This window comes from Austrofundulus limnaeus, unplaced genomic scaffold (genome assembly GCF_001266775.1).
Source record: "Austrofundulus limnaeus strain Quisiro unplaced genomic scaffold, Austrofundulus_limnaeus-1.0 Scaffold2122, whole genome shotgun sequence".
In the NCBI taxonomy this organism is placed as follows: Eukaryota; Metazoa; Chordata; class Actinopteri; order Cyprinodontiformes; family Rivulidae; genus Austrofundulus; species Austrofundulus limnaeus.
The window spans coordinates 3459-9747 of NW_013954524.1; the positions used below are offsets into that span (position 1 = coordinate 3459).

General features: G+C 38.4%; 1 long non-coding RNA gene and 1 pseudogene across 1 annotated transcript in view; both read left to right on the forward strand.

The window, feature by feature from the left end:
* The first annotated feature begins 1169 nt into the window (after nt 1-1169).
* On the forward strand, nt 1170-3221 carry LOC106537081 (activated CDC42 kinase 1 pseudogene; annotated as a pseudogene).
* A 1585-nt stretch (nt 3222-4806) lies between these two features.
* LOC106537083 (uncharacterized) overlaps nt 4807-6289 on the forward strand; it is a 3319-nt gene continuing 1836 nt past the window's right edge. The window contains exon 1 of the long non-coding RNA XR_001312605.1: nt 4807-5188. This is a non-coding gene — a long non-coding RNA (uncharacterized LOC106537083). The remainder of the gene's footprint in view (nt 5189-6289) is intronic.

The window sequence follows — 6289 nt, forward strand, 5'->3', positions numbered from 1 at the left end:
ACAAAGATAAACACAAGTGATATCTAAGAATGACTGTTGTTGCAAATCTTGTTCTGACTTTAATCATTCTATCTGCAGATGAACAGCATGTCATGAAAACCTACAGTAGGTCATTAAAGGTTGTCATGAATTACTTGCTTAAACATACAAGTTTTAGTTCCATTACATCTCCCCCATCTGATCATTAAATCACCAATTAAATGATCAATAAAACAAAAAAAAAACACTTTAATGTATTTAAAAAAACATGTCAACATAAACCTAAATATATGTACTTTTCTAAAATCCCAACCCCAGTAATTCAATTTTTATTCCTCCCACAGTAATTAATAACCCCAAAACATAGTTATCACAGTGGCACGATTTACCAAGAATGCAGAAACACATTGGAATAAATGCACAGAAAGTCAGCGTGTATGGTCGTCAAATGATTTAATCTGAGCAACAACAGAGCAGAAGTCAATCAGGAAGTCTGTCAAGTTGTGGCTGGCTCGTCAGCGCAGAGCAGCCGATAATATAACATCCTGTAACATGCTTACAACCAATCACAGTTCGACAACTGTGAACCATCTACCCAATGACAGGGCTGTCAGCCCGGAAACACCTTATCAGAATAAAAGAGGTCATGCATTGCTGGAGTCTTGAAGTCTGGGCCGATAGATTAAAACAGCCGAAACTAGTTATCATGAGATATGATTACTGGACAGTGTCAAGGTAGAACAGATATACATAATTATTCCATAACAACTTTAGTTTTTTGTTTTGTTTTTCCTCCTCTGTATGGAGAGAAGGAGAGGAGTGTTCTTTGAATAAATGGAGACGAGTTCCTGTGCTCCAAAGTTATTTTAGTCTGTGGTTCTCTCAGTGTCTCAGTGTTTCCACCCATCATAGCTCGCACGTTACAGGGAGTACTAATTGAAGGAGGTAAAAAAATTTGATCGAGCATCACTTTTCTGTTTCGCTGTCAGGAGTTAAGGATTTTATCTTTTCTTTTTTTGTAGGTAAATATATGGTTAAGTAGATAGTTTTGTTTGACAATACTTTAAATTAAATAATACTAGCAACACATTACATTCTGTTTTATTTAAAGAAGTGAGGAGTAGGGAGACGAAAAATTATGTCCTTTTTGATACTGAGACTGGACGAGTAGATCTCTGCAAACTGCCGAGGCAGAGAGCCTCCCCACCACTGACGCAGAGGAGAGACCTGTACGGCCGCCCAACATGGCTACAGTCAGACCAATGGTGGTCAACACACAAACAGTCCAGGGACACATCCAGGGACACGGGCTCATCCAGCCGGGGGAGCTAAAGACAAACTTGTCCTCTAATAATAACATGAGTCTGAGTGGACCATGTTCAGGGCTGAAGACATCAGTTAGTCTCCCTCGTGTGTCTTCAGATGGGTTGACAGTAGCAGAGGTCTCGACTTCCTGCACCATGACGGATGCTGGAGGACATTCACTGGACAGAGACACAGCTGGTATTATTCACATTCTAATTTTCACTCAGTTTTACAGTTTCTCTGTGAAAGTGGGAAAGTTTCTCTGCAGTTTAAATTCAATTTTTTATGATAAGGAATCAAAGGTTCTGACCTCAACCAGCATTAATATGAGAACATTGGGCCTCATGCAAAAACCGTTCGTACGCACAGATTTGTTCTTAAGTTGTGCGTACGAGTGATTTAGGAGAATTTGTGGCATTCACCAATGTTTTCGTATTCTAAGATTTTTTTCAGATACGAACAAAATTCACGAGTGGTCCAGACCTGTTGTATGTTTTACGAGCAGTCAGTCTGCTGTTATCCAGATGGGTTTTCCTCCCTAATAACTTTATATTTCGTTAGTTTGAAGATATTTTGAGTTGAAAATAAATCACACTCCATAATTATCTTGACAATAGGCTATTCTGCTTGAATTAGAGTTATAATTTTAAATGTAATAATTTAGACYAACAATATAAATTGTCCGTCCGGCCAGCTTATCCGGGATCGGGTGCGGGGGCAGCAGGAGAAAGACCCCGCTCTCCCCAGCGACACTTTCCAGCTCGTCCTGGGGGACTCTGAGACGTTCCCAGGCCAGAGGGGATACATAATCCCTCCAGCGAGTCCTGGATTTTCTCCAAAGTGCCAGACTTATTTTGAAAACATTTTAAAATGCTTATTTTAAACCCGCATCTGAGACCACCTGTGACCGCGCAGCGCGCTGGGGGGGGGATACGGTGCGCGGCGCTGTATCTTCTGAATAAATGAAAATGATTTAACACAGTTGTTTATACTTTTAGCAGCTCATTTTATTCCACAGCTGAGCTGCTAAAAATGACAGATTTTCTTTTCTGGATCTCTGACAGACGGACTTCAATCTCTGAACTCGTAAAGTTTTTCTTTTTAGTTTTCGCTGTCATTTTTCATGAATGAACACTTCCTTGTATCTGAGGCAGGAAACATAGCCTTAAATGGTGTTTTTGGGGTGGTAATTATGTTAATCTCCTCTCGCGTGCACGAGCAGCTGGATATGAACAGGTGGAATTTACGCAGCTCATTTACACCCTTTTCCTGAAAATAGAAGAGTTTGTTGAATCTGACGTGACATGTTCGTATGAACCCTTTGTACAAACAAATGTAAGAGAAATTTAGGAAAAGAATACGAACATGTTCTTGCATGAGGCCCATTGCTCTTTTAGTTGTTTCCTTAAGTAAATTATGAAGAAAACAAAAGACTTCAATATGATGCGCAACAATAATAAATGAAGCCATTTTACTTGCCAGAGTTTATAATGTGAGTATAACTCTCAGCTTCTATTACATTATCTCTTTATCTCAGTATCTGGACAGTGGATGGGTTATAGTCTTCTTGTGTTGAAATTTGTTCAAAACCACAAAACCTGTTTTCAGTGCTCGTTATTTTCTGAAATGACAACTTTTCTACAGTTTGTTCACAGAATCTGTAAGAAAAACTTCACAGGTTGATATTTTAAGCACATTTGGTAAATAATTGTTAAACATTTTTTATTGACTCAAATGTACTGCTGGACTGATTCCTCTTTAGTTTGTTTAGTTTAGTTTGTCCTGGTTTACCAAAAAACACAATTTTAAAAGTTTATCATTTTAACTTCAGACCAGAATAAGAAAAATACACAAATGAAATTCAAGTGTTTATTTTACCTCATCAAATCTGAAATTTCATGTCTAAAACTCTTTATCATCTCCTGCTCAAAGACTAAAACAATCAGTTTCTTGTTTAAAATAGCCCATAGTTTTTCAGTAAAAATAATTTTGATAGTCTTGATTGATTTCTTGATGCTGGCTGAATAATTGTGACTCAAAGTGAAGCTGACAGCTGAAATCAGAGGCGCCAGGCAACACTAGCAGCTGCACATTGATCAGTGCTTCCTACTGCAGATTCAGACCTGTTGAACCAAACTGGAGGAGGTTTAAGACTAAAGTGTGAATTGAGTTAAGGTTAGATATTTATTATTTACAGCTTTTCCACAGAAACCCACTTCAAAGTAGCCAAACTATCCTTTTAAAGTGGTCTGTTCAAAAAATATTCATTTATTATGACAGTTAATAATTATACGTCATAAAGAATGAAATGAGACTCTATAATAAAGACTTGAGAGTTCTGTTCTGGATCTTATTACCAGATACCAAACTTATGCACATTAAAGCATGAAAACATGTTCTCTGAAGAAATCAGAAATAAAATGTATTTTTTTCACACAGTGTTGAGCACTGTGTAAAAACTACACAGTAAATCGAACTAAATAAACCTAACTTCACAGGTACATACCTGACCGTAAACCTAACCTGTTGTAGATAGTTTCATAAGACCCCAGATAGTTTGAAAGATTTAGTCCAAATACAGCAAAGACAAAAAGGGACTGCTGCTGTTTTCAAACATCAACAATATGAAAGGTTTTCTAGGGTCTATGTGAACTTTATTTTATAAACAAATAAAAACAGTCAGCTTCACACTATATGAGTATTTACTGAGATTAGAATGTCCAAGTGTCTCAAACACCTGGAGATAGCTATAGTTAGACTAGCCATTAACTCATCAGTCCTGTCAGAATTCAATTGATGTTGTTCAATGAGTTATCTACAACAGATAAGACATTCATTCTTCAAATCTTTTCCATAGAACCCCACGTCAGAATGGCCAAACTATCACTTTATTGGGATGTGTTGTTAAAGATTCTGTTCTGCAAATAATAATAAAATGAGGAATAAAAAAACCTCATGATTCTCTGTGTTTTGATTGGCTGTCAGTTGTTTTTATTCTTCATCAAATTGTTCTGAAAATAACCCCAAAGATCTTGTTTGCCATCAGACTGGTTATAAAAGTGATGTGGACTCTGGTCTACTGGAACCAGAACAGTCTTGTGTTTTTACAGTTATTGCTATTGTCCTTGCTGTGGGGGCCCTCAGGGAGGATTACTGGGGTCTCTGTCTTTTCAGACTCCCCCTCATCTAAATCACCTGTGTGTACTGAAGTGATTCACTGAATTCAGCTGTATAAACACAGCATGTCTGTCTGTCTCAAAGTATCAAAGTAAAACTGGTAATAAGGATTTTATGATTCAGTCAATCAAAACAGAGAGGATTCTCAGAGACAGACCCAGCATCCCAGCTCTGACTGGAAGAGGTTTTTATAATGTTTTCTTTACTAAAGGATATAACAACTGAAAGAACATCAATAAAATCAGATAGTTTGTACTTTATAGTTTCATTTCCAGCAGATCATTGTGGACACTTAAGGAAAAAATTCAGACATTGCTGCCACACCAAATAAATCCTCCTTTTAAAGCCCGTCCCAACCGTCTTTGTTTAAATTGGCCGCTGCAGGATGAGAGGTGTGTTTGGACCAGGGAGCACTTCAGGTTTCCTTCATGGTGGCAGTGAGAGCCATGAGAGAAACAAAGCTGAGCAGAGAGCTCAGGTTTCATTGAAGTAACACAAGAACAGGGAGCTGAGCTCTTCTAGCCCTCTGTTCCTGTTAGAAAAGAAGAAGAGTCCATGTTTTGTTCAGGGACCAGTTGTTTTTTGTCTCTCTGCAGGTGGAGCAGTTGTTCTGTTTGGGTTTGAGGAGTCGCTCTGAGTGTTTAAAGCTCCTGGAGATGTGTGGCTGGAATCTGGAGATGGCCAGCACTCAGATGTTAGATGATTATGGATCCACAACMAAACAAAGGTACTGAACTCAGAGTTGTTAAAGGGATCCATGATTAGTTGTAACATAAGACCTGATTTGATGAACATTAAATAAAAAGCTGGGTATTAAAGGCTGTAAAAATACTGTAGGCTGTTCAGTTTTGTAAAATTTTACAAATATATTTTAACAGGGATGGAGCCATTTCAAATCAGAGTTGTTAATTGCTTTAAGAGCTTAGATTGAGCAATAATATATCTTATATTTTTCATTTCCGTTCTAATCAGACTTAACTTGACAACTGTGATTATTTTTCAGAATTGTTTCTGTAAATTAAATTCTCTTCCTGCTGACCTCTGTCCATCTGCCTAACATGTTTTCAGCATTTTGGAAAGTGCACCATTAAAATCCACTTCCTGGTTGAGTTTCTGCAGGTGTCTTCTCTCTGCAGTGTTTTTGTTCTTGTTACAGAGCACAGACATGCAGCAGGATGATGCAATGTTTATCTGACTGCTGTGTTAATGAGGCTGAGTCTGGATCTGGCTGCTGCTCTCAAGAACGTCTTGTGTTTCTGTAGAAAAGAATTGGGATGTTTTCTGTTAATGCATGTATTTCAGGTGATTGCAAAGCTTGAACAGCCCAGTTCTTGGTACACAACAGATGTTGATGTGTGATCAGCAGCTTAGTGTGGGTGGATTATAAAACTGGAGGGCGTGGCTGTTAGTAAATTCTGTCAACATTAGTCTTAATGCTGTGAAACAGCTGGGCCAATCACAGTGATGAACGATGTCAGCAGAACAACAGGAACCAGGCTTCTTCTTTGTTTTCATTTGAACAAGGCGGTCCAATACAACCTGCAGAGAGAGGTCAATCCAGATCATTTTCATTATGTCCTGAGAAGTAACACCCAAAAACTGAAAGTGGACATTCCTCTTCTCCTGACTGTAAGATGGAAAAAGCAGTATTTTAAAGCTACTTATCTGGGGCTGTCCTGATAAATGCAAGGTGGTTTCCCACTCACCTAGAAGTGCAAAGTGTCCTGTAAGTTTCTATGAAAATCACTGAAGGTGAATCAAGAGAATTTATCACCTAAATCACGTGTCAAACACAAGGCCCGGTGACTCCCATGTGGCCCGCTGGGGG